Below are 27,896 nucleotides of genomic sequence, written 5' to 3'. Positions count from 1 at the left end.
AATACCTGACAACCATTTAATTTCTGAGCTTCCGTGGCTCAATGGTTAGCGCGTTCGGCTGTTAACCAACAGGTTGGTTGTTCAAGCCCACCCGGGAGCGGTGTTAAGGGATCTCAAATGTAACGTAAAAAGTCAGAGTTTTTCCACAATACCTGACGAACATTTAATTTTTGGGCTTCCGTGGCGCAATGGTTAGCTTGTTCGGCTGTTAACCGAAAGGTTGGTGGTTCGAGCCCACCAGAGAGAGGTGTTGTGGGGTCTCAGATGTAGCGTAAAAAGTCAAAACTTTTCCACAATACGTGACAAACATTTATTTTCTGAGCTTCCGTGGCTCAATGGTTAGCGCGTTCGGCTGTTAACCAATAAGTTGGTGGTTCGAGCCCACCCGGGAGCGGTGTTATGGGATCTCAAATGTAACGTAAAAAGTCAGAGTTTTTCCACAATACCCGACGAACATTTAATTTTTGGGCTTCCGTGGCGCAATGGTTAGCGCGCTCAGCTGTTAACCGAAAGGTTGGTGGTTCGAGCCCACCCGGGAGAGGTGTTGTGGGGTCTCAGATGTAGCGTGTAAAGTCATAACGTTTCCACAATACCTGACAACCATTTAATTTCTGAGCTTCCGTGGCTCAATGGTTAGCGCGTTCGGCTGTTAACCAATAAGTTGGTGGTTCGAGCCCACCCGGGAGCGGTGTTATGGGATCTCAAATGTAACGTAAAAAGTCAGAGTTTTTCCACAATACCTGACGAACATTTAATTTTTGGGCTTCCGTGGCGCAATGGTTAGCGCGCTCAGCTGTTAACCGAAAGGTTGGTGGTTCGAGCCCACCCGGGAGAGGTGTTGTGGGGTCTCAGATGTAGCGTGTAAAGTCATAACGTTTCCACAATACCTGACAACCATTTAATTTCTGAGCTTCCGTGGCTCAATGGTTAGCGCGTTCGGCTGTTAACCAATAGGTTGGTTGTTCGAGCCCACCCGGGAGCGGTGTTATGGGATCTCAAATGTAACGTAAAAAGTCAGAGTTTTTCCTCAATACCTGACGACCATTTTATTTTTGGGCTTCCGTGGCGCAATGGTTAGCGCGTTCGGCTGTTAACCGAAAGGTTGGTGGTTCGAGCCCACCCGGGAGCGGTGTTGTGTAGTCTCAAAGGTTACGTAAAAAGAAAAGTTTTTCCACAATACCTGACGACCATTTATTTTTTGGGCTTCCTCGGCGCAATGGTTAGCTTGTTCGGCTGTTAACCGAAAGGTTGGTGGTTCGAGCCCACCAGAGAGAGGTGTTGTGGGGTCTCAGATGTAGCGTAAAAAGTCAAAACTTTTCCACAATACGTGACAAACATTTATTTTCTGAGCTTCCGTGGCTCAATGGTTAGCGCGTTCGGCTGTTAACCAATAAGTTGGTGGTTCGAGCCCACCCGGGAGCGGTGTTATGGGATCTCAAATGTAACGTAAAAAGTCAGAGTTTTTCCACAATACCCGACGAACATTTAATTTTTGGGCTTCCGTGGCGCAATGGTTAGCGCGCTCAGCTGTTAACCGAAAGGTTGGTGGTTCGAGCCCACCCGGGAGAGGTGTTGTGGGGTCTCAGATGTAGCGTGTAAAGTCATAACGTTTCCACAATACCTGACAACCATTTAATTTCTGAGCTTCCGTGGCTCAATGGTTAGCGCGTTCGGCTGTTAACCAATAAGTTGGTGGTTCGAGCCCACCCGGGAGCGGTGTTATGGGATCTCAAATGTAACGTAAAAAGTCAGAGTTTTTCCACAATACCTGACGAACATTTAATTTTTGGGCTTCCGTGGCGCAATGGTTAGCGCGCTCAGCTGTTAACCGAAAGGTTGGTGGTTCGAGCCCACCCGGGAGAGGTGTTGTGGGGTCTCAGATGTAGCGTGTAAAGTCATAACGTTTCCACAATACCTGACAACCATTTAATTTCTGAGCTTCCGTGGCTCAATGGTTAGCGCGTTCGGCTGTTAACCAATAGGTTGGTTGTTCGAGCCCACCCGGGAGCGGTGTTATGGGATCTCAAATGTAACGTAAAAAGTCAGAGTTTTTCCTCAATACCTGACGACCATTTTATTTTTGGGCTTCCGTGGCGCAATGGTTAGCGCGTTCGGCTGTTAACCGAAAGGTTGGTGGTTCGAGCCCACCCGGGAGCGGTGTTGTGTAGTCTCAAAGGTTACGTAAAAAGAAAAGTTTTTCCACAATACCTGACGACCATTTATTTTTTGGGCTTCCTTGGCGCAATGGTTAGCTTGTTCGGCTGTTAACCGAAAGGTTGGTGGTTCGAGCCCACCAGAGAGAGGTGTTGTGGGGTCTCAGATGTAGCGTAAAAAGTCAAAACTTTTCCACAATACGTGACAAACATTTATTTTCTGAGCTTCCGTGGCTCAATGGTTAGCGCGTTCGGCTGTTAACCAATAAGTTGGTGGTTCGAGCCCACCCGGGAGCGGTGTTATGGGATCTCAAATGTAACGTAAAAAGTCAGAGTTTTTCCACAATACCTGACGAACATTTAATTTTTGGGCTTCCGTGGCGCAATGGTTAGCGCGTTCAGCTGTTAACCGAAAGGTTGGTGGTTCGAGCCCACCCGGGAGAGGTGTTGTGGGGTCTCAGATGTAGCGTGAAAAGTCATAACTTTTCAACAATACCTGACAACCATTTAATTTCTGAGCTTCCGGGGCTCAATGGTTAGCGCGTTCGGCTGTTAACTAATAGGTTGGTTGTTCGAGCCCACCCGGGAGCGGTATTATGGGATCTCAAATGTAACGTAGAAAGTCAGAGTTTTTCCACAATACCTGACGAACATTTAATTTTTGGGCTTCCGTGGCGCAATGGTTAGCGCGCTCAGCTGTTAACCGAAAGGTTGGTGGTTCGAGCCCACCCGGGAGAGGTGTTGTGGGGTCTCAGATGTAGCGTGTAAAGTCATAACGTTTCCACAAGACCTGACAACCATTTAATTTCTGAGCTTCCGTGGCTCAATGGTTAGCGCGTTCGGCTCTTAACCAATAGGTTGGTGGTTCGAGCCCACCCGGGAGCGGTGTTAAGGGATCTCAAATGTAACGTAAAAAGTCAGAGTTTTTCCACAATACCTGACGAACATTTAATTTTTGGACTTCCGTGGCGCAATGGTTAGCGCGTTCGGTTGTTAACCGAATGGTTGGTGGTTCGAGCGCACCCGGGAGCGGTGTTCTATAGTCTCAAATGTAACGTAAAAAGAAAAGTTTTTCCACAATACCTGACGAACATTTAATTTTTGGGCTTCCGTGGCGCAATGGTTGGCGCGTTCAGCTGTTAACCGAAAGGTTGGTGGTTCGAGCCCACCCGGGAGAGGTGTTGTGGGGTCTCAGATGTAGCCTGAAAAGTCATAACCTTTCCACAATACCTGACAACCATTTAATTTCTGAGCTTCCGTGGCTCAATGGTTAGCGCGTTCGGTTGTTAACCAATAGGTTGGTGGTTCGAGCCCACCCGGGAGCGGTGTTAAGGGACCTCAAATGTAACGTAAAAAGTCAGAGTTTTTCCACAATACCTGACGAACATTTAATCTTTGGGCTTCCGTGGCGCAATGGTTAGTGCGTCCAGCTGTTAACCGAAAGGTTGGTGGTTCGAGCCCACCCGGGAGAGGTGTTGTGGGGTCTCAGATGTAGCATGAAAAGTCATAACTTTTCCCCTATACGTGACAACCATTTAATTTCTGAGCTCCCGTGGCTCAATGGTTGTCGCGTTCTGCTGTTAACCAATAGGTTGGTGGTTCGAGCCCACCCGGGAGAGGTGACGTGGGGTCTCAGATGTAGCGTAAAAAGTCAAAACTTTTCCACAATACGTGACAACCATTTAATTTCTGAGCTTCCGTGGCTCAATGGTTAGCGCGTTCGGCTGTTAACCAATAGGTTCGTGGTTCGAGCCCACCCGGGAGCGGTGTTAAGGGATCTTAAATGTAACGTAAAAAGTCAGAGTTTTTCCACAATACCTGACGAACATTTAATTTTTGGGCTTCCGTGAAGCAATGGTTAGCGCGTTCGGATGTTAACCGAAAGGTTGGTGGTTCGAGCGCACCCGGGAGAGGTGTTGTGGGGTCTCAGATGTAGCGTGAAAAGTCATAACTTTTCCACAATACCTGACAACCATTTAATTTCTGAGCTTCCGTGGCTCAATGGTTAGCGCGTTCGGCTGTTAACCAACAGGTTGGTTGTTCAAGCCCACCCGGGAGCGGTGTTAAGGGATCTCAAATGTAACGTAAAAAGTCAGAGTTTTTCCACAATACCTGACGAACATTTAATTTTTGGGCTTCCGTGGCGCAATGGTTAGCGCGTTCAGCTGTTAACCGAAAGGTTGGTGGTTCGAGCCCACCCGGGAGAGGTGTTGTGGGGTCTCAGATGTAGCGTGAAAAGTCATAACTTTTCCACAATACCTGACAACCATTTAATTTCTGAGCTTCCGTGGCTCAATGGTTAGCGCGTTCGGCTGTTAACCAACAGGTTGGTTGTTCAAGCCCACCCGGGAGCGGTGTTAAGGGATCTCAAATGTAACGTAAAAAGTCAGAGTTTTTCCACAATACCTGACGTACATTTAATTTTTGGGCTTCCGTGACGCAATGGTTAGCGCGTTCAGCTGTTAACCGAAAGGTTGGTGGTTCGAGCGCACCCGGGAGAGGTGTTGTGGGGTCTCAGATGTAGCGTGAAAAGTCATAACTTTTCCACAATACCTGACAACCATTTAATTTCTGAGCTTCCGTGGCTCAATGGTTAGCGCGTTCGGCTGTTAACCAACAGGTTGGTTGTTCAAGCCCACCCGGGAGCGGTGTTAAGGGATCTCAAATGTAACGTAAAAAGTCAGAGTTTTTCCACAATACCTGACGAACATTTAATTTTTGGGCTTCCGTGGCGCAATGGTTAGCTTGTTCGGCTGTTAACCGAAAGGTTGGTGGTTCGAGCCCACCAGAGAGAGGTGTTGTGGGGTCTCAGATGTAGCGTAAAAAGTCAAAACTTTTCCACAATACGTGACAAACATTTATTTTCTGAGCTTCCGTGGCTCAATGGTTAGCGCGTTCGGCTGTTAACCAATAAGTTGGTGGTTCGAGCCCACCCGGGAGCGGTGTTATGGGATCTCAAATGTAACGTAAAAAGTCAGAGTTTTTCCACAATACCCGACGAACATTTAATTTTTGGGCTTCCGTGGCGCAATGGTTAGCGCGCTCAGCTGTTAACCGAAAGGTTGGTGGTTCGAGCCCACCCGGGAGAGGTGTTGTGGGGTCTCAGATGTAGCGTGTAAAGTCATAACGTTTCCACAATACCTGACAACCATTTAATTTCTGAGCTTCCGTGGCTCAATGGTTAGCGCGTTCGGCTGTTAACCAATAAGTTGGTGGTTCGAGCCCACCCGGGAGCGGTGTTATGGGATCTCAAATGTAACGTAAAAAGTCAGAGTTTTTCCACAATACCTGACGAACATTTAATTTTTGGGCTTCCGTGGCGCAATGGTTAGCGCGCTCAGCTGTTAACCGAAAGGTTGGTGGTTCGAGCCCACCCGGGAGAGGTGTTGTGGGGTCTCAGATGTAGCGTGTAAAGTCATAACGTTTCCACAATACCTGACAACCATTTAATTTCTGAGCTTCCGTGGCTCAATGGTTAGCGCGTTCGGCTGTTAACCAATAGGTTGGTTGTTCGAGCCCACCCGGGAGCGGTGTTATGGGATCTCAAATGTAACGTAAAAAGTCAGAGTTTTTCCTCAATACCTGACGACCATTTTATTTTTGGGCTTCCGTGGCGCAATGGTTAGCGCGTTCGGCTGTTAACCGAAAGGTTGGTGGTTCGAGCCCACCCGGGAGCGGTGTTGTGTAGTCTCAAAGGTTACGTAAAAAGAAAAGTTTTTCCACAATACCTGACGACCATTTATTTTTTGGGCTTCCTTGGCGCAATGGTTAGCTTGTTCGGCTGTTAACCGAAAGGTTGGTGGTTCGAGCCCACCAGAGAGAGGTGTTGTGGGGTCTCAGATGTAGCGTAAAAAGTCAAAACTTTTCCACAATACGTGACAAACATTTATTTTCTGAGCTTCCGTGGCTCAATGGTTAGCGCGTTCGGCTGTTAACCAATAAGTTGGTGGTTCGAGCCCACCCGGGAGCGGTGTTATGGGATCTCAAATGTAACGTAAAAAGTCAGAGTTTTTCCACAATACCTGACGAACATTTAATTTTTGGGCTTCCGTGGCGCAATGGTTAGCGCGTTCAGCTGTTAACCGAAAGGTTGGTGGTTCGAGCCCACCCGGGAGAGGTGTTGTGGGGTCTCAGATGTAGCGTGAAAAGTCATAACTTTTCAACAATACCTGACAACCATTTAATTTCTGAGCTTCCGGGGCTCAATGGTTAGCGCGTTCGGCTGTTAACTAATAGGTTGGTTGTTCGAGCCCACCCGGGAGCGGTATTATGGGATCTCAAATGTAACGTAGAAAGTCAGAGTTTTTCCACAATACCTGACGAACATTTAATTTTTGGGCTTCCGTGGCGCAATGGTTAGCGCGCTCAGCTGTTAACCGAAAGGTTGGTGGTTCGAGCCCACCCGGGAGAGGTGTTGTGGGGTCTCAGATGTAGCGTGTAAAGTCATAACGTTTCCACAAGACCTGACAACCATTTAATTTCTGAGCTTCCGTGGCTCAATGGTTAGCGCGTTCGGCTCTTAACCAATAGGTTGGTGGTTCGAGCCCACCCGGGAGCGGTGTTAAGGGATCTCAAATGTAACGTAAAAAGTCAGAGTTTTTCCACAATACCTGACGAACATTTAATTTTTGGACTTCCGTGGCGCAATGGTTAGCGCGTTCGGTTGTTAACCGAATGGTTGGTGGTTCGAGCGCACCCGGGAGCGGTGTTCTATAGTCTCAAATGTAACGTAAAAAGAAAAGTTTTTCCACAATACCTGACGAACATTTAATTTTTGGGCTTCCGTGGCGCAATGGTTGGCGCGTTCAGCTGTTAACCGAAAGGTTGGTGGTTCGAGCCCACCCGGGAGAGGTGTTGTGGGGTCTCAGATGTAGCGTGAAAAATCATAACTTTTCCACAATACGTGACAACCATTTAATTTCTGAGCTTCCGTGGCTCAATGGTTAGCGCGTTCGGCTGTTAACCAATAGGTTGGTGGTTCGAGCCCACCCGGGAGAGGTGACGTGGGGTCTCAGATGTAGCGTGAAAAGTCATAACCTTTCCACAATACCTGACAACCATTTAATTTCTGAGCTTCCGTGGCTCAATGGTTAGCGCGTTCGGTTGTTAACCAATAGGTTGGTGGTTCGAGCCCACCCGGGAGCGGTGTTAAGGGACCTCAAATGTAACGTAAAAAGTCAGAGTTTTTCCACAATACCTGACGAACATTTAATCTTTGGGCTTCCGTGGCGCAATGGTTAGTGCGTCCAGCTGTTAACCGAAAGGTTGGTGGTTCGAGCCCACCCGGGAGAGGTGTTGTGGGGTCTCAGATGTAGCATGAAAAGTCATAACTTTTCCCCTATACGTGACAACCATTTAATTTCTGAGCTCCCGTGGCTCAATGGTTGTCGCGTTCTGCTGTTAACCAATAGGTTGGTGGTTCGAGCCCACCCGGGAGAGGTGACGTGGGGTCTCAGATGTAGCGTAAAAAGTCAAAACTTTTCCACAATACGTGACAACCATTTAATTTCTGAGCTTCCGTGGCTCAATGGTTAGCGCGTTCGGCTGTTAACCAATAGGTTCGTGGTTCGAGCCCACCCGGGAGCGGTGTTAAGGGATCTTAAATGTAACGTAAAAAGTCAGAGTTTTTCCACAATACCTGACGAACATTTAATTTTTGGGCTTCCGTGAAGCAATGGTTAGCGCGTTCGGATGTTAACCGAAAGGTTGGTGGTTCGAGCGCACCCGGGAGAGGTGTTGTGGGGTCTCAGATGTAGCGTGAAAAGTCATAACTTTTCCACAATACCTGACAACCATTTAATTTCTGAGCTTCCGTGGCTCAATGGTTAGCGCGTTCGGCTGTTAACCAACAGGTTGGTTGTTCAAGCCCACCCGGGAGCGGTGTTAAGGGATCTCAAATGTAACGTAAAAAGTCAGAGTTTTTCCACAATACCTGACGAACATTTAATTTTTGGGCTTCCGTGGCGCAATGGTTAGCGCGTTCAGCTGTTAACCGAAAGGTTGGTGGTTCGAGCCCACCCGGGAGAGGTGTTGTGGGGTCTCAGATGTAGCGTGAAAAGTCACAACTTTTCCACAATACCTGACAACCATTTAATTTCTGAGCTTCCGTGGCTCAATGGTTAGCGCGTTCGGCTGTTAACCAACAGGTTGGTTGTTCAAGCCCACCCGGGAGCGGTGTTAAGGGATCTCAAATGTAACGTAAAAAGTCAGAGTTTTTCCACAATACCTGACGAACATTTAATTTTTGGGCTTCCGTGACGCAATGGTTAGCGCGTTCAGCTGTTAACCGAAAGGTTGGTGGTTCGAGCGCACCCGGGAGAGGTGTTGTGGGGTCTCAGATGTAGCGTGAAAAGTCATAACTTTTCCACAATACCTGACAACCATTTAATTTCTGAGCTACCGTGGCTCAATGGTTAGCGCGTTCGGCTGTTAACCAACAGGTTGGTTGTTCAAGCCCACCCGGGAGCGGTGTTAAGGGATCTCAAATGTAACGTAAAAAGTCAGAGTTTTTCCACAATACCTGACGAACATTTAATTTTTGGGCTTCCGTGGCGCAATGGTTAGCGCGTTCAGCTGTTAACCGAAAGGTTGGTGGTTCGAGCCCACCCGGGAGAGGTGTTGTGGGGTCTCAGATGTAGCGTGAAAAGTCATAACTTTTCCACAATACCTGACAACCATTTAATTTCTGAGCTTCCGTGGCTCAATGGTTAGCGCGTTCGGCTGTTAACCAACAGGTTGGTTGTTCAAGCCCACCCGGGAGCGGTGTTAAGGGATCTCAAATGTAACGTAAAAAGTCAGAGTTTTTCCACAATACCTGACGAACATTTAATTTTTGGGCTTCCGTGACGCAATGGTTAGCGCGTTCAGCTGTTAACCGAAAGGTTGGTGGTTCGAGCGCACCCGGGAGAGGTGTTGTGGGGTCTCAGATGTAGCGTGAAAAGTCATAACTTTTCCACAATACCTGACAACCATTTAATTTCTGAGCTTCCGTGGCTCAATGGTTAGCGCGTTCGGCTGTTAACCAACAGGTTGGTTGTTCAAGCCCACCCGGGAGAGGTGACGTGGGGTCTCAGATGTAGCGTAAAAAGTCAAAACTTTTCCACAATACGTGACAACCATTTAATTTCTGAGCTTCCGTGGCTCAATGGTTAGCGCGTTCGGCTGTTAACCAATAGGTTCGTGGTTCGAGCCCACCCGGGAGCGGTGTTAAGGGATCTTAAATGTAACGTAAAAAGTCAGAGTTTTTCCACAATACCTGACGAACATTTAATTTTTGGGCTTCCGTGAAGCAATGGTTAGCGCGTTCGGATGTTAACCGAAAGGTTGGTGGTTCGAGCGCACCCGGGAGAGGTGTTGTGGGGTCTCAGATGTAGCGTGAAAAGTCATAACTTTTCCACAATACCTGACAACCATTTAATTTCTGAGCTTCCGTGGCTCAATGGTTAGCGCGTTCGGCTGTTAACCAACAGGTTGGTTGTTCAAGCCCACCCGGGAGCGGTGTTAAGGGATCTCAAATGTAACGTAAAAAGTCAGAGTTTTTCCACAATACCTGACGAACATTTAATTTTTGGGCTTCCGTGGCGCAATGGTTAGCGCGTTCAGCTGTTAACCGAAAGGTTGGTGGTTCGAGCCCACCCGGGAGAGGTGTTGTGGGGTCTCAGATGTAGCGTGAAAAGTCATAACTTTTCCACAATACCTGACAACCATTTAATTTCTGAGCTTCCGTGGCTCAATGGTTAGCGCGTTCGGCTGTTAACCAACAGGTTGGTTGTTCAAGCCCACCCGGGAGCGGTGTTAAGGGATCTCAAATGTAACGTAAAAAGTCAGAGTTTTTCCACAATACCTGACGAACATTTAATTTTTGGGCTTCCGTGACGCAATGGTTAGCGCGTTCAGCTGTTAACCGAAAGGTTGGTGGTTCGAGCGCACCCGGGAGAGGTGTTGTGGGGTCTCAGATGTAGCGTGAAAAGTCATAACTTTTCCACAATACCTGACAACCATTTAATTTCTGAGCTTCCGTGGCTCAATGGTTAGCGCGTTCGGCTGTTAACCAACAGGTTGGTTGTTCAAGCCCACCCGGGAGCGGTGTTAAGGGATCTCAAATGTAACGTAAAAAGTCAGAGTTTTTCCACAATACCTGACGAACATTTAATTTTTGGGCTTCCGTGGCGCAATGGTTAGCGCGTTCAGCTGTTAACCGAAAGGTTGGTGGTTCGAGCCCACCCGGGAGAGGTGTTGTGGGGTCTCAGATGTAGCGTGAAAAGTCATAACTTTTCCACAATACCTGACAACCATTTAATTTCTGAGCTTCCGTGGCTCAATGGTTAGCGCGTTCGGCTGTTAACCAACAGGTTGGTTGTTCAAGCCCACCCGGGAGCGGTGTTAAGGGATCTCAAATGTAACGTAAAAAGTCAGAGTTTTTCCACAATACCTGACGAACATTTAATTTTTGGGCTTCCGTGACGCAATGGTTAGCGCGTTCAGCTGTTAACCGAAAGGTTGGTGGTTCGAGCCCACCCGGGAGAGGTGTTGTGGGGTTTCAGATGTAGCGTAAAAAGTCAAAACGTTTCCACAATACGTGACAACGATTAAATTTCTAAGCTTGCGTGGCTAAATGTTTAGCGCGTTCGGCTGTTAACCAATAGGTTGGTGGTTCGAGCCCACCCGGGAGCGGTGTTAAGGGACCTCAAATGTAACGTAAAAAGTCAGAGTTTTTCCACAATACCTGACGAACATTTAATCTTTGGGCTTCCGTGGCGCAATGGTTAGTGCGTCCAGCTGTTAACCGAAAGGTTGGTGGTTCGAGCCCACCCGGGAGAGGTGTTGTGGGGTCTCAGATGTAGCATGAAAAGTCATAACTTTTCCCCTATACGTGACAACCATTTAATTTCTGAGCTCCCGTGGCTCAATGGTTGTCGCGTTCTGCTGTTAACCAATAGGTTGGTGGTTCGAGCCCACCCGGGAGAGGTGACGTGGGGTCTCAGATGTAGCGTAAAAAGTCAAAACTTTTCCACAATACGTGACAACCATTTAATTTCTGAGCTTCCGTGGCTCAATGGTTAGCGCGTTCGGCTGTTAACCAATAGGTTCGTGGTTCGAGCCCACCCGGGAGCGGTGTTAAGGGATCTTAAATGTAACGTAAAAAGTCAGAGTTTTTCCACAATACCTGACGAACATTTAATTTTTGGGCTTCCGTGAAGCAATGGTTAGCGCGTTCGGATGTTAACCGAAAGGTTGGTGGTTCGAGCGCACCCGGGAGAGGTGTTGTGGGGTCTCAGATGTAGCGTGAAAAGTCATAACTTTTCCACAATACCTGACAACCATTTAATTTCTGAGCTTCCGTGGCTCAATGGTTAGCGCGTTCGGCTGTTAACCAACAGGTTGGTTGTTCAAGCACACCCGGGAGCGGTGTTAAGGGATCTCAAATGTAACGTAAAAAGTCAGAGTTTTTCCACAATACCTGACGAACATTTAATTTTTGGGCTTCCGTGGCGCAATGGTTAGCGCGTTCAGCTGTTAACCGAAAGGTTGGTGGTTCGAGCCCACCCGGGAGAGGTGTTGTGGGGTCTCAGATGTAGCGTGAAAAGTCATAACTTTTCCACAATACCTGACAACCATTTAATTTCTGAGCTTCCGTGGCTCAATGGTTAGCGCGTTCGGCTGTTAACCAACAGGTTGGTTGTTCAAGCCCACCCGGGAGCGGTGTTAAGGGATCTCAAATGTAACGTAAAAAGTCAGAGTTTTTCCACAATACCTGACGAACATTTAATTTTTGGGCTTCCGTGACGCAATGGTTAGCGCGTTCAGCTGTTAACCGAAAGGTTGGTGGTTCGAGCGCACCCGGGAGAGGTGTTGTGGGGTCTCAGATGTAGCGTGAAAAGTCATAACTTTTCCACAATACCTGACAACCATTTAATTTCTGAGCTACCGTGGCTCAATGGTTAGCGCGTTCGGCTGTTAACCAACAGGTTGGTTGTTCAAGCCCACCCGGGAGCGGTGTTAAGGGATCTCAGATGTAACGTAAAAAGTCAGAGTTTTTCCACAATACCTGACGAACATTTAATTTTTGGGCTTCCGTGGCGCAATGGTTAGCGCGTTCAGCTGTTAACCGAAAGGTTGGTGGTTCGAGCCCACCCGGGAGAGGTGTTGTGGGGTCTCAGATGTAGCGTGAAAAGTCATAACTTTTCCACAATACCTGACAACCATTTAATTTCTGAGCTTCCGTGGCTCAATGGTTAGCGCGTTCGGCTGTTAACCAACAGGTTGGTTGTTCAAGCCCACCCGGGAGCGGTGTTAAGGGATCTCAAATGTAACGTAAAAAGTCAGAGTTTTTCCACAATACCTGACGAACATTTAATTTTTGGGCTTCCGTGACGCAATGGTTAGCGCGTTCAGCTGTTAACCGAAAGGTTGGTGGTTCGAGCCCACCCGGGAGAGGTGTTGTGGGGTCTCAGATGTAGCGTAAAAAGTCAAAACGTTTCCACAATACGTGACAACGATTAAATTTCTAAGCTTGCGTGGCTAAATGTTTAGCGCGTTCGGCTGTTAACCAATAGGTTGGTGGTTCGAGCCCACCCGGGAGCGGTGTTAAGGGATCTTAACTGTAACGTAAAAAGTCAGAGTTTTTCCACAATACCTGACGAATATTTAATTGTTGGGCTTCCGTGGCGCAATGGTTAGCGCGTTCGGTTGTTAACCGAAAGGTTGGTGGTTCGAGCGCACCCTGGAGCGGTGTTGTGTAGTCTCAAATGTAACGTAAAAAGAAAAGTTTTTCCACAATACCTGACGAAAATTTAATTTTTGGGCTTCCGTGGCGCAATGGTTAGCGCGTTCAGCTGTTAACCAAAAGGTTGGTGGTTCGAGCCCACCCGGGAGAGGTGACGTGGGGTCTCAGATGTAGCGTGAAAAGTCATAACTTTTCCACAATACCTGACAACCATTTAATTTCTGAGCTTCCGTGGCTCAATGGTTAGCGCGTTCGGCTGTTAACCAATAGGTTGGTGGTTCGAGCCCACCCGGGAGCGGTGTTAAGGGACCTCAAATGTAACGTAAAAAGTCAGAGTTTTTCCACAATACCTGACGAACATTTAATTTCTGAGCTTCCGTGGCTCAATGGTTAGCGCGTTCGGCTGTTAACCAATAGGTTGGTGGTTCGAGCCCACCCAGGAGCGGTGACGTGGGGTCTCAGATGTAGCGTGAAAAGTCATAACTTTTCCCCTATACGTGACAACCATTTAATTTCTGAGCTCCCGTGGCTCAATGGTTGTCGCGTTCGGCTGTTAACCAATAGGTTGGTGGTTCGAGCCCACCCGGGAGAGGTGACGTGGGGTCTCAGATGTAGCGTAAAAAGTCAAAACTTTTCCACAATACGTGACAACCATTTAATTTCTGAGCTTCCGTGGCTCAATGGTTAGCGCGTTCGGCTGTTAACCAATAGGTTCGTGGTTCGAGCCCACCCGGGAGCGGTGTTAAGGGATCTTAAATGTAACGTAAAAAGTCAGAGTTTTTCCACAATACCTGACGAACATTTAATTTTTGGGCTTCCGTGAAGCAATGGTTAGCGCGTTCGGTTGTTAACCGAAAGGTTGGTGGTTCGAGCGCACCCGGGAGCGATGTTGTGTAGTCTCAAATGTAACGTAAAAAGAAAAGTTTTCCACAATACCTGACGAACATTTAATTTTTGGGCTTCCGTGGCGCAATGGTTAGCGCGTTCAGCTGTTAACCGAAAGGCTGGTGGTTCGAGCCCACCCGGGAGAGGTGTTGTGGGGTCTCAGATGTAGTGTGAAAAGTCATAACTTTTCCACAATACCTGACAACCATTTAATTTCTGAGCTTCCGTGGCTCAATGGTTAGCGCGTTCGGCTGTTAACCAACAGGTTGGTTGTTCAAGCCCACCCGGGAGCGGTGTTAAGGGATCTCAAATGTAACGTAAAAAGTCAGAGTTATTCCACAATACCTGACGAACATTTAATTTTTGGGCTTCCGTGACGCAATGGTTAGCACGTTCAGCTGTTAACCGAAAGGTTGGTGGTTCGAGCCCACCCGGGAGAGGTGTTGTGGGGTCTCAGATGTAGCGTAAAAAGTCAAAACGTTTCCACAATACGTGACAACGATTAAATTTCTAAGCTTGCGTGGCTAAATGTTTAGTGCGTTCGGCTGTTAACCAATAGGTTGGTGGTTCGAGCCCACCCGGGAGCGGTGTTAAGGGATCTTAACTGTAACGTAAAAAGTCAGAGTTTTTCCACAATACCTGACGAATATTTAATTGTTGGGCTTCCGTGGCGCAATGGTTAGCGCGTTCGGTTGTTAACCGAAAGGTTGGTGGTTCGAGCCCACCCGGGAGCGGTGTTAAGGGACCTCAAATGTAACGTAAAAAGTCAGGGTTTTTCCACAATACCTGACGAACATTTAATTTTTGGGCTTCCGAGGCGCAATGGTTAGCGCGTTCAGCTGTTAACCGAAAGGTTGGTGGTTCGAGCCCACCCGGGAGAGGTGACTTGGGGTCTCAGATGTAGCGTAAAAAGTCAAAACTTTTCCACAATACGTGACAACCATTTAATTTCTGAGCTTCCGTGGCTCAATGGTTAGCGCGTTCGGCTGTTAACCAATAGGTTGGTGGTTCGAGCCCACCCGGGAGAGGTGACGTGGGGTCTCAGATGTAGCGTGAAAAGTCATAACTTTTCCCCTATACGTGACAACCATTTAATTTCTGAGCTCCCGTGGCTCAATGGTTGTCGCGTTCGGCTGTTAACCAATAGGTTGGTGGTTCGAGCCCACCCGGGAGAGGTGACGTGGGGTCTCAGTTGTAGCGTAAAAAGTCAAAACTTTTCTACAATACGTGACAACCATTTAATTTCTGAGCTTCCGTGGCTCAATAGTTTGCGCGTTCGGCTGTTAACCAATAGGTTCGTGGTTCGAGCCTACCCGGGAGCGGTGTTAAGGGATCTTAAATGTAACGTAAAAAGTCAGAGTTTTTCCATAATACCTGACGAACATTTAATTTTTGGGCTTCCGTGAAGCAATGGTTAGCGCGTTCGGTTGTTAACCGAAAGGTTGGTGGTTCGAGCGCACCCAGGAGCGGTGTTGTGTAGTCTCAAATGTAACGTAAAAAGAAAAGTTTTCCACAATACCTGACGAACATTTAATTTTTGGGCTTCCGTGGCGCAATGGTTAGCGCGTTCAGCTGTTAACCAATAGGTTCGTGGTTCGAGCCTACCCGGGAGCGGTGTTAAGGGATCTTAAATGAAACGTAAAAAGTCAGAGTTTTTCCACAATACCTGAGGAACATTTAATTTTTGGGCTTCTGTGAAGCAATGGTTAGTGCGTTCAGCTGTTAACCGAAAGGTTGGTGGTTCGAGCCCACCCGGGAGAGGTGTTGTGGGGTCTCAGATGTAGCGTAAAAAGTCAAAACTTTTCCACAATACGTGACAACCATTACATTTCTAAGCTTGCGTGGCTAAATGTTTAGCGCGTTCGGCTGTTAACCAATAGGTTGGTGGTTCGAGCCCACCCGGGAGCGGTGTTAAGGGATCTTAAATGTAACGTAAAAAGTCAGAGTTTTTCCACAATACCTGACGAATATTTAATTGTTGGGCTTCCGTGGCGCAATGGTTAGCGCGTTCGGTTGTTAACCGAAAGGTTGGTGGTTCGAGCGCACCCTGGAGCGGTGTTGTGTAGTCTCAAATGTAACGTAAAAAGAAAAGTTTTTCCACAATACCTGACGAACATTTAATTTTTGGGCTTCCGTGGCGCAATGGTTAGCGCGTTCAGCTGTTAACCAAAAGGTTGGTGGTTCGAGCCCACCCGGGAGAGGTGACGTGGGGTCTCAGATGTAGCGTGAAAAGTCATAACTTTTCCACAATACCTGACAACCATTTAATTTCTGAGCTTCCGTGGCTCAATGGTTAGCGCGTTCGGCTGTTAACCAATAGGTTGGTGGTTCGAGCCCACCCGGGAGCGGTGTTAAGGGACCTCAAATGTAACGTAAAAAGTCAGAGTTTTTCCAGAATACCTGACGAACATTTAATTTTTGGGCTTCCGTAGCGCAATGGTTAGCGCGTTCAGCTGTTAACCGAAAGGTTGGTGGTTCGAGCCCACCCGGGAGAGGTGACGTGGGGTCTCAGATGTAGCGTAAAAAGTCAAACCTTTTCCACAATACGTGACAACCATTTAATTTCTGAGCTTCCGTGGCTCAATGGTTAGCGCGTTCGGCTGTTAACCAATAGGTTGGTGGTTCGAGCCCATCCGGGAGAGGTGACGTGGGGTCTCAGATGTAGCGTGAAAAGTCATAACTTTTCCCCTATACGTGACAACCATTTAATTTCTGAGCTCCCGTGGCTCAATGGTTGTCGCGTTCGGCTGTTAACCAATAGGTTGGTGGTTCGAGCCCACCCGGGAGAGGTGACGTGGGGTCTCAGATGTAGCGTAAAAAGTCAAAACTTTTCCACAATACGTGACAACCATTTAATTTCTGAGCTTCCGTGGCTCAATAGTTAGCGCGATCGGCTGTTAACCAATAGGTTCGTGGATCGAGCCTACCCGGGAGCGGTGTTAAGGGATCTTAAATGTAACGTAAAAAGTCAGAGTTTTTCCACAATACCTGACGAACATTTAATTTTTGGGCTTCCGTGAAGCAATGGTTAGCGCGTTCGGTTGTTAACCGAAAGGTTGGTGGTTCGAGCGCACCCGGGAGCGGTGTTGTGTAGTCTCAAATGTAACGTAAAAAGAAAAGTTTTCCACAATACCTGACGAACATTTAATTTTTGGGCTTCCGTGGCGCAATGGTTAGCGCGTTCAGCTGTTAACCGAAAGGTTGGTGGTTCGAGCCCACCCGGGAGAGGTGTTGTGGGGTCTCAGATGTAGCGTGAAAAGTCATAACTTTTCCACAATACCTGACAACCATTTAATTTCTGAGCTTCCGTGGCTCAATGGTTAGCGCGTTCGGCTGTTAACCAACAGGTTGGTTGTTCAAGCCCACCCGGGAGCGGTGTTAAGGGATCTCAAATGTAACGTAAAAAGTCAGAGTTTTTCCACAATACCTGACGAACATTTAATTTTTGGGCTTCCGTGACGCAATGGTTAGCGCGTTCAGCTGTTAACCGAAAGGTTGGTGGTTCGAGCCCACCCGGGAGAGGTGTTGTGGGGTCTCAGATGTAGCGTAAAAAGTCAAAACTTTTCCACAATACGTGACAACCATTAAATTTCTAAGCTTGCGTGGCTAAATGTTTAGCGCGTTCGGCTGTTAACCAATAGGTTGGTGGTTCGAGCCCACCCGGGAGCGGTGTTAAGGGATCTTAAATGTAACGTAAAAAGTCAGAGTTTTTCCACAATACCTGACGAATATTTAATTGTTGGGCTTCCGTGGCGCAATGGTTAGCGCGTTCGGTTGTTAACCGAAAGGTTGGTGGTTCGAGCGCACCCTGGAGCGGTGTTGTGTAGTCTCAAATGCAACGTAAAAAGAAAAGTTTTTCCACAATACCTGACGAACATTTAATTTTTGGGTTTCCGTGGCGCAATGGTTAGCGCGTTCAGCTGTTAACCGAAAGGTTGGTGGTTCGAGCCCACCCGGGAGAGGTGACGTGGGGTCTCAGATGTAGCGTAAAAAGTCAAAACTTTTCCACAATACGTGACAAACATTTAATTTCTGAGCTTCCGTGGCTCAATGGTTAGCGCTTTCGGCTGTTAACCAATAGGTTGGTGGTTCGAGCCCACCCGGGAGCGGTGTTAAGGGACCTCAAATGTAACGTAAAAAGTCAGAGTTTTTCCACAATACCTGACGAACATTTAATTTTTGGGCTTCCGTGGCGCAATGGTTAGCGCGTTCAGCTGTTAACCAAAAGGTTGGTGGTTCGAGCCCACCCGGGAGAGGTGACGTGGGGTCTCAGATGTAGCGTGAAAAGTCATAACTTTTCCACAATACCTGACAACCATTTAATTTCTGAGCTTCCGTGGCTCAATGGTTAGCGCGTTCGGCTGTTAACCAATAGGTTGGTGGTTCGAGCCCACCCGGGAGCGGTGTTAAGGGACCTCAAATGTAACGTAAAAAGTCAGGGTTTTTCCACAATACCTGACGAACATTTAATTTTTGGGCTTCCGAGGCGCAATGGTTAGCGCGTTCAGCTGTTAACCGAAAGGTTGGTGGTTCGAGCCCACCCGGGAGAGGTGACTTGGGGTCTCAGATGTAGCGTAAAAAGTCAAAACTTTTCCACAATACGTGACAACCATTTAATTTCTGAGCTTCCGTGGCTCAATGGTTAGCGCGTTCGTATGTTAACCAATAGGTTGGTGGTTCGAGCCCACCCGGGAGAGGTGACGTGGGGTCTCAGATGTAGCGTGAAAAGTCATAACGTTTCCCCTATACGTGACAACCATTTAATTTCTGAGCTCCCGTGGCTCAATGGTTGTCGCGTTCGGCTGTTAACCAATAGGTTGGTGGTTCGAGCCCACCCGGGAGAGGTGACGTGGGGTCTCAGATGTAGCGTAAAAAGTCAAAACTTTTCTACAATACGTGACAACCATTTAATTTCTGAGCTTCCGTGGCTCAATAGTTAGCGCGTTCGGCTGTTAACCAATAGGTTCGTGGTTCGAGCCTACCCGGAAGCGGTGTTAAGGGATCTTAAATGTAACGTAAAAAGTCAGAGTTTTTCCATAATACCTGACGAACATTTAATTTTTGGGCTTCCGTGAAGCAATGGTTAGCGCGTTCGGTTGTTAACCGAAAGGTTGGTGGTTCGAGCGCACCCAGGAGCGGTGTTGTGTAGTCTCAAATGTAACGTAAAAAGAAAAGTTTTCCACAATACCTGACGAACATTTAATTTTTGGGCTTCCGTGGCGCAATGGTTAGCGCGTTCAGCTGTTAACCAATAGGTTCGTGGTTCGAGCCTACCCGGGAGCGGTGTTAAGGGATCTTAAATGAAACGTAAAAAGAAAAGTTTTTCCACAATACCTGACGAACATTTAATTTTTGGGCTTCCGTGGCGCAATGGTTAGCGCGTTCAGCTGTTAACCAAAAGGTTGGTGGTTCGAGCCCACCCGGGAGAGGTGACGTGGGGTCTCAGATGTAGCGTGAAAAGTCATAACTTTTCCACAATACCTGACAACCATTTAATTTCTGAGCTTCCGTGGCTCAATGGTTAGCGCGTTCGGCTGTTAACCAATAGGTTGGTGGTTCGAGCCCACCCGGGAGCGGTGTTAAGGGACCTCAAATGTAACGTAAAAAGTCAGAGTTTTTCCACAATACCTGACGAACATTTAATTTTTGGGCTTCCGTGGCGCAATGGTTAGCGCGTTCAGCTGTTAACCGAAAGGTTGGTGGTTCGAGCCCACCCGGGAGAGGTGACGTGGGGTCTCAGATGTAGCGTAAAAAGTCAAAACTTTTCCACAATACGTGACAACCATTTAATTTCTGAGCTTCCGTGGCTCAATGGTTAGCGCGTTCGGCTGTTAACCAATAGGTTGGTGGTTCGAGCCCACCCGGGAGAGGTGACGTGGGGTCTCAGATGTAGCGTGAAAAGTCATAACTTTTCCCCTATACGTGACAACCATTTAATTTCTGAGCTCCCGTGGCTCAATGGTTGTCGCGTTCGGCTGTTAACCAATAGGTTGGTGGTTCGAGCCCACCCGGGAGAGGTGACGTGGGGTCTCAGATGTAGCGTAAAAAGTCATAACTTTTCCACAATACGTGACAACCATTTAATTTCTGAGCTTCCGTGGCTCAATAGTTAGCGCGATCGGCTGTTAACCAATAGGTTCGTGGTTCGAGCCTACCCGGGAGCGGTGTTAAGGGATCTTAAATGTAACGTAAAAAGTCAGAGTTTTACCACAATACCTGACGAACATTTAATTTTTGGGCTTCCGTGAAGCAATGGTTAGCGCGTTCGGTTGTTAACCGAAAGGTTGGTGGTTCGAGCGCACCCGGGAGCGGTGTTGTGTAGTCTCAAATGTAACGTAAAAAGAAAAGTTTTCCACAATACCTGACGAACATTTAATTTTTGGGCTTCCGTGGCGCAATGGTTAGCGCGTTCAGCTGTTAACCGAAAGGTTGGTGGTTCGAGCCCACCCGGGAGAGGTGTTGTGGGGTCTCAGATGTAGCGTGAAAAGTCATAACTTTTCCACAATACCTGACAACCATTTAATTTCTGAGCTTCCGTGGCTCAATGGTTAGCGCGTTCGGCTGTTAACCAACAGGTTGGTTGTTCAAGCCCACCCGGGAGCGGTGTTAAGGGATATCAAATGTAACGTAAAAAGTCAGAGTTTTTCCACAATACCTGACGAACATTTAATTTTTGGGCTTCCGTGACGCAATGGTTAGCGCGTTCAGCTGTTAACCGAAAGGTTGGTGGTTCGAGCCCACCCGGGAGAGGTGTTGTGGGGTCTCAGATGTAGCGTAAAAAGTCAAAACTTTTCCACAATACGTGACAACCATTAAATTTCTAAGCTTGCGTGGCTAAATGTTTAGCGCGTTCGGCTGTTAACCAATAGGTTGGTGGTTCGAGCCCACCCGGGAGCGGTGTTAAGGGATCTTAAATGTAACGTAAAAAGTCAGAGTTTTTCCACAATACCTGACGAATATTTAATTGTTGGGCTTCCGTGGCGCAATGGTTAGCGCGTTCGGTTGTTAACCGAAAGGTTGGTGGTTCGAGCGCACCCTGGAGCGGTGTTGTGTAGTCTCAAATGTAACGTAAAAAGAAAAGTTTTTCCACAATACCTGACGAACATTTAATTTTTGGGCTTCCGTGGAGCAATGGTTAGCGCGTTCAGCTGTTAACCGAAAGGTTGGTGGTTCGAGCCCACCCGGGAGCGGTGACGTGGGGTCTCAGATGTAGCGTAAAAAGTCAAAACTTTTCCACAATACGTGACAAACATTTAATTTCTGAGCTTCCGTGGCTCAATGGTTAGCGCTTTCGGCTGTTAACCAATAGGTTGGTGGTTCGAGCCCACCCGGGAGCGGTGTTAAGGGACCTCAAATGTAACGTAAAAAGTCAGAGTTTTTCCACAATACCTGACGAACATTTAATTTTTGGGCTTCCGTGGCGCAATGGTTAGCGCGTTCAGCTGTTAACCAAAAGGTTGGTGGTTCGAGCCCACCCGGGAGAGGTGACGTGGGGTCTCAGATGTAGCGTGAAAAGTCATAACTTTTCCACAATACCTGACAACCATTTAATTTCTGAGCTTCCGTGGCTCAATGGTTAGCGCGTTCGGCTGTTAACCAATAGGTTGGTGGTTCGAGCCCACCCGGGAGCGGTGTTAAGGGACCTCAAATGTAACGTAAAAAGTCAGGGTTTTTCCACAATACCTGACGAACATTTAATTTTTGGGCTTCCGAGGCGCAATGGTTAGCGCGTTCAGCTGTTAACCGAAAGGTTGGTGGTTCGAGCCCACCCGGGAGAGGTGACTTGGGGTCTCAGATGTAGCGTAAAAAGTCAAAACTTTTCCACAATACGTGACAACCATTTAATTTCTGAGCTTCCGTGGCTCAATGGTTAGCGCGTTCGTATGTTAACCAATAGGTTGGTGGTTCGAGCCCACCCGGGAGAGGTGACGTGGGGTCTCAGATGTAGCGTGAAAAGTCATAACTTTTCCCCTATACGTGACAACCATTTAATTTCTGAGCTCCCGTGGCTCAATGGTTGTCGCGTTCGGCTGTTAACCAATAGGTTGGTGGTTCGAGCCCACCCGGGAGAGGTGACGTGGGGTCTCAGATGTAGCGTTAAAAGTCAAAACTTTTCTACAATACGTGACAACCATTTAATTTCTGAGCTTCCGTGGCTAAATGTTTAGCGCGTTCGGCTGTTAACCAATAGGTTGGTGGTTCGAGCCCACCCGGGAGCGGTGTTAAGGGATCTTAAATGTAACGTAAAAAGTCAGAGTTTTTCCACAATACCTGACGAATATTTAATTGTTGGGCTTCCGTGGCGCAATGGTTAGCGCGTTCGGTTGTTAACCGAAAGGTTGGTGGTTCGAGCGCACCCTGGAGCGGTGTTGTGTAGTCTCAAATGTAACGTAAAAAGAAAAGTTTTTCCACAATACCTGACGAACATTTAATTTTTGGGCTTCCGTGGCGCAATGGTTAGCGCGTTCAGCTGTTAACCGAAAGGTTGGTGGTTCGAGCCCACCCGGGAGAGGTGACGTGGGGTCTCAGATGTAGCGTAAAAAGTCAAAACTTTTCCACAATACGTGACAAACATTTAATTTCTGAGCTTCCGTGGCTCAATGGTTAGCGCTTTCGGCTGTTAACCAATAGGTTGGTGGTTCGAGCCCACCCGGGAGCGGTGTTAAGGGACCTCAAATGTAACGTAAAAAGTCAGAGTTTTTCCACAATACCTGACGAACATTTAATTTTTGGGCTTCCGTGGCGCAATGGTTAGCGCGTTCAGCTGTTAACCAAAAGGTTGGTGGTTCGAGCCCACCCGGGAGAGGTGACGTGGGGTCTCAGATGTAGCGTGAAAAGTCATAACTTTTCCACAATACCTGACAACCATTTAATTTCTGAGCTTCCGTGGCTCAATGGTTAGCGCGTTCGGCTGTTAACCAATAGGTTGGTGGTTCGAGCCCACCCGGGAGCGGTGTTAAGGGACCTCAAATGTAACGTAAAAAGTCAGGGTTTTTCCACAATACCTGACGAACATTTAATTTTTGGGCTTCCGAGGCGCAATGGTTAGCGCGTTCAGCTGTTAACCGAAAGGTTGGTGGTTCGAGCCCACCCGGGAGAGGTGACTTGGGGTCTCAGATGTAGCGTAAAAAGTCAAAACTTTTCCACAATACGTGACAACCATTTAATTTCTGAGCTTCCGTGGCTCAATGGTTAGCGCGTTCGTATGTTAACCAATAGGTTGGTGGTTCGAGCCCACCCGGGAGAGGTGACGTGGGGTCTCAGATGTAGCGTGAAAAGTCATAACTTTTCCCCTATACGTGACAACCATTTAATTTCTGAGCTCCCGTGGCTCAATGGTTGTCGCGTTCGGCTGTTAACCAATAGGTTGGTGGTTCGAGCCCACCCGGGAGAGGTGACGTGGGGTCTCAGATGTAGCGTAAAAAGTCAAAACTTTTCTACAATACGTGACAACCATTTAATTTCTGAGCTTCCGTGGCTCAATAGTTAGCGCGTTCGGCTGTTAACCAATAGGTTCGTGGTTCGAGCCTACCCGGGAGCGGTGTTAAGGGATCTTAAATGTAACGTAAAAAGTCAGAGTTTTTCCATAATACCTGACGAACATTTAATTTTTGGGCTTCCGTGAAGCAATGGTTAGCGCGTTCGGTTGTTAACCGAAAGGTTGGTGGTTCGAGCGCACCCAGGAGCGGTGTTGTGTAGTCTCAAATGTAACGTAAAAAGAAAAGTTTTCCACAATACCTGACGAACATTTAATTTTTGGGCTTCCGTGGCGCAATGGTTAGCGCGTTCAGCTGTTAACCAATAGGTTCGTGGTTCGAGCCTACCCGGGAGCGGTGTTAAGGGATCTTAAATGAAACGTAAAAAGTCAGAGTTTTTCCACAATACCTGACGAACATTTAATTTTTGGGCTTCCGTGGCGCAATGGTTAGCGCGTTCAGCTGTTAACCAAAAGGTTGGTGGTTCGAGCCCACCCGGGAGAGGTGACGTGGGGTCTCAGATGTAGCGTGAAAAGTCATAACTTTTCCACAATACCTGACAACCATTTAATTTCTGAGCTTCCGTGGCTCAATGGTTAGCGCGTTCGGCTGTTAACCAATAGGTTGGTGGTTCGAGCCCACCCGGGAGCGGTGTTAAGGGACCTCAAATGTAACGTAAAAAGTCAGGGTTTTTCCACAATACCTGACGAACATTTAATTTTTGGGCTTCCGAGGCGCAATGGTTAGCGCGTTCAGCTGTTAACCGAAAGGTTGGTGGTTCGAGCCCACCCGGGAGAGGTGACTTGGGGTCTCAGATGTAGCGTAAAAAGTCAAAACTTTTCCACAATACGTGACAACCATTTAATTTCTGAGCTTCCGTGGCTCAATGGTTAGCGCGTTCGTATGTTAACCAATAGGTTGGTGGTTCGAGCCCACCCGGGAGAGGTGACGTGGGGTCTCAGATGTAGCGTGAAAAGTCATAACTTTTCCCCTATACGTGACAACCATTTAATTTCTGAGCTCCTGTGGCTCAATGGTTGTCGCGTTCGGCTGTTAACCAATAGGTTGGTGGTTCGAGCCCACCCGGGAGAGGTGACGTGGGGTCTCAGATGTAGCGTAAAAAGTCAAAACTTTTCTACAATACGTGACAACCATTTAATTTCTGAGCTTCCGTGGCTCAATAGTTAGCGCGTTCGGCTGTTAACCAATAGGTTCGTGGTTCGAGCCTACCCGGGAGCGGTGTTAAGGGATCTTAAATGTAACGTAAAAAGTCAGAGTTTTTCCATAATACCTGACGAACATTTAATTTTTGGGCTTCCGTGAAGCAATGGTTAGCGCGTTCGGTTGTTAACCGAAAGGTTGGTGGTTCGAGCGCACCCAGGAGAGGTGTTGTGGGGTCTCAGATGTAGCGTAAAAAGTCAAAACTTTTCCACAATACGTGACAACCATTAAATTTCTAAGCTTGCGTGGCTAAATGGTTAGCGCGTTCAGCTGTTAACCAATAGGTTCGTGGTTCGAGCCTACCCGGGAGCGGTGTTAAGGGATCTTAAATGTAACGTAAAAAGTCAGAGTTTTTCCACAATACCTGACGAATATTTAATTGTTGGGCTTCCGTGGCGCAATGGTTAGCGCGTTCGGTTGTTAACCGAAAGGTTGGTGGTTCGAGCCCACCCGGGAGAGGTGTTGTGGGGTCTCAGATGTAGCGTAAAAAGTCAAAACTTTTCCACAATACGTGACAACCATTACATTTCTAAGCTTGCGTGGCTAAATGTTTAGCGCGTTCGGCTGTTAACCAATAGGTTGGTGGTTCGAGCCCACCCGGGAGCGGTGTTGTGTAGTCTCAAATGTAACGTAAAAAGAAAAGTTTTTCCACAATACCTGACGAACATTTAATTTTTGGGCTTCCGTGGCGCAATGGTTAGCGCGTTCAGCTGTTAACCAAAAGGTTGGTGGTTCGAGCCCACCCGGGAGAGGTGACGTGGGGTCTCAGATGTAGCGTGAAAAGTCATAACTTTTCCCCTATACGTGACAACCATTTAATTTCTGAGCTTCCGTGGCTCAATGGTTAGCGCGTTCGGCTGTTAACCAATAGATTGGTGGTTCGAGCCCACCCGGGAGCGGTGTTAAGGGACCTCAAATGTAACGTAAAAAGTCAGAGTTTTTCCACAATACCTGACGAACATTTAATTTTTGGGCTTCCGTGGTGCAATGGTTAGCGCGTTCAGCTGTTAACCGAAAGGTTGGTGGTTCGAGCCCACCCGGGAGAGGTGACGTGGGGTCTCAGATGTAGCGTAAAAAGTCAAAACTTTTCCACAATACGTGACAACCATTTAATTTCTGAGCTTCCGTGGCTCAATGGTTAGCGCGTTCGGCTGTTAACCAATAGGTTGGTGGTTCGAGCCCACCCGGGAGAGGTGACGTGGGGTCTCAGATGTAGCGTGAAAAGTCATAACTTTTCCCCTATACGTGACAACCATTTAATTTCTGAGCTCCCGTGGCTCAATGGTTGTCGCGTTCGGCTGTTAACCAATAGGTTGGTGGTTCGAGCCCACCCGGGAGAGGTGACGTGGGGTCTCAGATGTAGCGTAAAAAGTCAAAACTTTTCCACAATACGTGACAACCATTTAATTTCTGAGCTTCCGTGGCTCAATAGTTAGCGCGATCGGCTGTTAACCAATAGGTTCGTGGTTCGAGCCTACCCGGGAGCGGTGTTAAGGGATCTTAAATGTAACGTAAAAAGTCAGAGTTTTTCCACAATACCTGACGAACATTTAATTTTTGGGCTTCCGTGAAGCAATGGTTAGCGCGTTCGGTTGTTAACCGAAAGGTTGGTGGTTCGAGCGCACCCGGGAGCGGTGTTGTGTAGTCTCAAATGTAACGTAAAAAGAAAAGTTTTCCACAATACCTGACGAACATTTAATTTTTGGGCTTCCGTGGCGCAATGGTTAGCGCGTTCAGCTGTTAACCGAAAGGTTGGTGGTTCGAGCCCACCCGGGAGAGGTGTTGTGGGGTCTCAGATGTAGCGTGAAAAGTCATAACTTTTCCACAATACGTGACAACCATTTAATTTCTGAGCTTCCGTGGCTCAATAGTTAGCGCGATCGGCTGTTAACCAATAGGTTCGTGGTTCGAGCCTACCCGGGAGCGGTGTTAAGGGATCTCAAATGTAACGTAAAAAGTCAGAGTTTTTCCACAATACCTGACGAATATTTAATTGTTGGGCTTCCGTGAAGCAATGGTTAGCGCGTTCGGTTGTTAACCGAAAGGTTGGTGGTTCGAGCGCACCCGGGAGCGGTGTTGTGTAGTCTCAAATGTAACGTAAAAAGAAAAGTTTTTCCACAATACCTGACGAACATTTAATTTTTGGGCTTCCGTGGCGCAATGGTTAGCGCGTTCAGCTGTTAACCAAAAGGTTGGTGGTTCGAGCCCACCCGGGAGAGGTGACGTGGGTCTCAGATGTAGCGTGAAAAGTCATAACTTTTCCACAATACCTGACAACCATTTAATTTCTGAGCTTCCGTGGCTCAATGGTTAGCGCGTTCGGCTGTTAACCAATAGGTTGGTGGTTCGAGCCCACCCGGGAGCGGTGTTAAGGGACCTCAAATGTAACGTAAAAAGTCAGAGTTTTTCCACAATACCTGACGAACATTTAATTTTTGAGCTTCCGTGGCGCAATGGTTAGCGCGTTCAGCTGTTAACCGAAAGGTTGGTGGTTCGAGCCCACCCGGGAGAGGTGACGTGGGGTCTCAGATGTAGCGTAAAAAGTCAAAACTTTTCCACAATACGTGACAACCATTTAATTTCTGAGCTTCCGTGGCTCAATGGTTAGCGCGTTCGGCTGTTAACCAATAGGTTGGTGGTTCGAGCCCACCCGGGAGAGGTGACGTGGGGTCTCAGATGTAGCGTGAAAAGTCATAACTTTTCCCCTATACGTGACAACCATTTAATTTCTGAGCTCCCGTGGCTCAATGGTTGTCGCGTTCGGCTGTTAACCAATAGGTTGGTGGTTCGAGCCCACCCGGGAGAGGTGACGTGGGGTCTCAGATGTAGCGTAAAAAGTCAAAACTTTTCCACAATACGTGACAACCATTTAATTTCTGAGCTTCCGTGGCTCAATAGTTAGCGCGATCGGCTGTTAACCAATAGGTTCGTGGTTCGAGCCTACCCGGGAGCGGTGTTAAGGGATCTTAAATGTAACGTAAAAAGTCAGAGTTTTTCCACAATACCTGACGAACATTTAATTTTTGGGCTTCCGTGAAGCAATGGTTAGCGCGTTCGGTTGTTAACCGAAAGGTTGGTGGTTCGAGCGCACCCGGGAGCGGTGTTGTGTAGTCTCAAATGTAACGTAAAAAGAAAAGTTTTCCACAATACCTGACGAACATTTAATTTTTGGGCTTCCGTGGCGCAATGGTTAGCGCGTTCAGCTGTTAACCGAAAGGTTGGTGGTTCGAGCCCACCCGGGAGAGGTGTTGTGGGGTCTCAGATGTAGCGTGAAAAGTCATAACTTTTCCACAATACCTGACAACCATTTAATTTCTGAGCTTCCGTGGCTCAATGGTTAGCGCGTTCGGCTGTTAACCAACAGGTTGGTTGTTCAAGCCCACCCGGGAGCGGTGTTAAGGGATCTCAAATGTAACGTAAAAAGTCACAGTTTTT

The 27,896-nt window shown here is 47.7% G+C and overlaps 2 non-coding genes across 2 annotated transcripts; both read left to right on the top strand.

Moving 5' to 3' along the window:
- The first annotated feature begins 2,965 nt into the window (after positions 1-2,965).
- On the top strand, positions 2,966-3,038 carry TRNAK-CUU (transfer RNA lysine (anticodon CUU)). Its single transcript has one exon. It is a non-coding gene; the product is annotated as a tRNA-Lys (tRNA).
- A 3,600-nt stretch (positions 3,039-6,638) lies between these two features.
- TRNAK-CUU (transfer RNA lysine (anticodon CUU)) lies at positions 6,639-6,711 on the top strand. The gene has a single exon. It is a non-coding gene; the product is annotated as a tRNA-Lys (tRNA).
- Positions 6,712-27,896: the final 21,185 nt, after the last annotated feature.

Source organism: Phalangium opilio, unplaced genomic scaffold, assembly GCF_054372755.1.
Source record: "Phalangium opilio isolate 3A_F unplaced genomic scaffold, DU_Popi_V2 ptg000017l_1, whole genome shotgun sequence".
NCBI lineage: Eukaryota > Metazoa > Arthropoda > Arachnida > Opiliones > Phalangiidae > Phalangium > Phalangium opilio.
The sequence above is the reverse complement of the archived record's forward strand: the minus strand, read 5'-3'. Positions and strand labels throughout refer to the sequence as shown.